Consider the following 3,845-nt stretch of genomic DNA (forward strand, 5'->3'; position numbering starts at 1 on the left):
GAAGAGTTATTGCATTTTTTCTGGTTACCTTAGCAAAGTTGAAGCAACCAGAGAAGGAAGTTTACTTAAACAGAATAGGTAGCATGAAGCAAAATTTGCATCATGTTGAGTAGAGGCAGTAACTTTTTCATCCCCCTATGTCAGAATTATTTTTATTCAGAAAAAAAAAAAAAAAACAGCTATTGCGCATATCTAAAAATTTCTTTCTAACATAATATAAATTTAGAATGCACATGCAATCATCTGGAATACATTATGCATTCATCAAGACTGCTCTTCTAACAAAAATTCTTAACAGATAAATATTTGAATCCCCAAATACAAATCTCCGTTGGCAGACACATGGCATATTTTTCTCAGAGCAATAATACTAATTCTGAATGATGCCCCACTGTTTAGTTATGCTAACATGCATGACAAAGTCAAGGTCTCATATGTGAAAAGCTTGTGTTTAATGAAGTTCATTTAAAAATTCAATTGTACTCCTCTTGTAGTTACTTACTACAAGGACCCCAAAGTCACAGCAAGGCACTATAGCACTGTACACTCCAAAACACACACAACTTCACTTCTCAAAACAAAACAAAAAATAGTGGAGCATGGTAAGGTTATCTAAGTTTCATCACTGCCACAACCTTCACGTTAATACTCTATTTGCCACGACATACTTTCCTTATCCACTATACAATATGGATGTCATTATACAGAAGCCATGCCAGACATGTTTTCAGCCCTCAAGAACAGCAAAAAATTCATGATAATCCCCACACAAAGAAGCTGCTTTTTATTCTTTTCCATTGTCCATCCATCCCCATCTCCCCAAAAAGATTAGAGCATTAGGAGTCCCCACTAAAAAGTATGCATATTAAAATGTCCTAATGACCATTGGTTGCATATAGAGCTTCAACATGTAGGAACTACTGTATTTATCATCTATGTTACAGCATCCAAAATGAGCCAAATGCTTCCCAAGCAAAGATGACATCTATAGCGTTGTCAAGTACTAGCAAAAGTCTTGAATTTTATATTTGACAGTTAAATTACATCAGGGTTTTTTTATTATTATTAACCCCCCACAAATCCATCAAAATAGAACCTTTTGCATGTAACCATTACACACTGTCAGGTATTTCACATAAAACTCATACCCCATCTTCACTAACAAAAAGCTAAATTGTTTTCCAAATACGCTGAATTTAACAGTTATGAAGCCTAAACAGTATTATCCTAAACTATTTTCATAACTGTTGCAGCATTCTCCAGCTGTGTTTTGTAATACATGGCATGACTGGACAAGGCAGGGCAGCAAACGTAACTCCTGACATCATTTACACTGACTTGCATGGCATTACTATTTGGAAGCAGCACTCAGCTTACTAAACTTTATTTTATTTATTGTAGGGCTACATGGGAATCTTGACTAACCTGGTTCTGGACAAACCCAGAAGAGCTCTGCCATCCACACTGTAGTTTCAAGATAAACCACATTTGAACTTAATGCAGTATCACAGTTGAAAGAAAGCTGCTAAATAAGTTAAGAATCCTGCCGCAACAAACCAGCTTGTCTTTATTATTAAGACAAAAATACTTTCCCCAAAAACGTTATAAACATATAATATGGTCAATAACTTAATGCATTTGCATAATGAGCTCCTCTCTTAAGCCACCTCACCTAGAATGTTCATTAGCATCACAAACATCTTTAATTATTTCACCCGTCTTCCTCAGACACATGAATACTACCGTTATTCTACAGCACCTTATATCCAGCAATCTTGAATGCTTTAAATCATTAAACCTCACTTTATAAAAAGAGTGCGTAAGGAATCATAGTGATTAGGTACATGCTTAAAGCAGGCAGAGGGACAAGCAAAAGCACAGTTTTAATATGAACTAAAATGCTTGTATTGCAATTATACAGTCAATTACTCCCCTATCTTACATGAAACAACAAGTTGGAGATGGCCCAGAAGACCTACTACCCTGGTTCCTAGCCCATGATTTCGGCATAGCCTGTGAAAACCTACAAGACTGCTCATATGCACAGGAAGTCAAAATGTTAACATGAAAGTTGACAGGAAGAGCAAAGAATTATATTGTGCACAGCACATTATTTGCTTAATATTATTGCCCATGGCACTGTGAAGGTTGGGGAGCGCTAACACACCGTTTCTCCCTGAAAATGCACCATTGTTGTCTAATCTTAAGTTTTCCCTCATTGCTCCTAATTGAACCCATCACTTTACACTAAAGGATCTTTCTACTTAGCTGGTAACACCACTTTGCAAGCAGCAAAAAACTGATGTCCCTTTATCAAAGCTTCATCTTTACTTACCTAATTGCATGTTTTCTTCTTTTTATTTTCTCTGTAATTAATTTTCCTCAATCCCTTTGGCCAAGGTGCTCTTTTTCCTCTGAATTCTCTTTTTATTAAACTAATGTTCTGAGTCAAACACAACACACTTCTTACGCCTTCTTGGTTCCCTACTTAGGATTCAACAATTTTTAAATACACTATTATTTTAGTTATACCAATGCTATGTACAAAATCATTCTGAAACCCCAGATTACAAATATATACAGACACACACACACACACACACACACACACACACACACACACACACACACACACACACACACCCCCCTTTGGCTTGTACTATTTTTCAATTCATATCGTCTCAAAAGTATTAATTAAAAAAACCCAGAAAATAACTAAACTTAGCATAAATTTTACAATTACAATTTACATGCTGAAAAAAACAACAAAAAAGTGCCACTCTTCTCTCCCAGACCCCCAAAATAACTCTTTTTTTAAAGGCTGGTGGGGTGGCAGGCAAGAGAACCAATATGACTTATAAAAATTAAAAATAAGCATTCCCAACCCTGTAGATCTTATTTTAAAATTAAGCTGCATAAAAAGAAATAGCCATAGGTGTTAAGACCATTGCTCTGTCACCTTTACACATTGCTTAAACACCTGCCAAAACGCCCTCAATAGCAAAACAACAGGCTCGCTCAGATGCCCAGCACCACAGCTGGACTCTTGAGGCGGTGAAAGCGTTCCTGCGTAATACCCGCCGACCAAGGAGAGCAGGAAGCCGACAACTCACTTTCTGCCAGTACTAAAAGCTTAGCAAAACACCCCCAAAAAATGCGTAAAAATAACAGCCATACACAATACCCGTTCCTGTGCCAGAGCAGATCTTTGTTTATAATAATCTCTCAGGCTGCTCAAGGCTTATCCTGCTCCATTACCCCTATCTACTTCTCGACATGCTTTCTTCCTTATCTCCCCTTTCTGGCAGGGATTTGTGACATGTCACAGTTGGTCCCCGCTCGTCGGCGGGACAAACCGTTTTGCTCCCTGGGAGCCTTCATTTTCTGCGGGAAACTCCCGTGTCCATGCTGCGATTCGCACCTTTCCGAGACAAAAAACGAATCGCACGCCCAGCCCCTTTGGGGCAGCCAACCCTGCCCTCCTCGCCTCTCCACAGCAGGTCAAAACCACACCAGGATGGGTTTTTTTTCAGCTGCTTGAGGGGAGCTCCCAAAAAAAGGAAAAGACTCCTTCCTGACCTCTCTCCACTCCCAGGAACGACACCTCTCCTGTACCGGGGTGGGGGGAAGCAAAAAAGATCCTCTAGGTGACACACACGTTCGCAAACATTACCGTGCAGTGGGTGCAAAAACTAGGCGACAACTCCAACCTGCCCCCCCAAAATGTGACCTTCTCACAGCATCCTGTGGGCTCGTCTGCATGGCGGTGGATGAAAAGGGCACCCCCTTTCCCCCTTTCTTTGGGTAGAGAAAAGTTGGTGCCCCCCCAACCCCCCCCCCCCACT

The 3,845-nt window shown here is 39.7% G+C and overlaps 1 protein-coding gene across 4 annotated transcripts in view; it reads right to left on the reverse strand.

The window, feature by feature from the left end:
• Window positions 1–3,845, reverse strand: part of MEF2A (myocyte enhancer factor 2A) — a 193,888-nt gene that overhangs the window by 189,658 nt on the left and 385 nt on the right. The gene's annotated exons all lie outside the window — the stretch shown is intronic.

This window comes from Gavialis gangeticus, unplaced genomic scaffold (genome assembly GCF_001723915.1).
Source record: "Gavialis gangeticus isolate Ggan-Ray unplaced genomic scaffold, GavGan_comp1, whole genome shotgun sequence".
NCBI lineage: Eukaryota > Metazoa > Chordata > Crocodylia > Gavialidae > Gavialis > Gavialis gangeticus.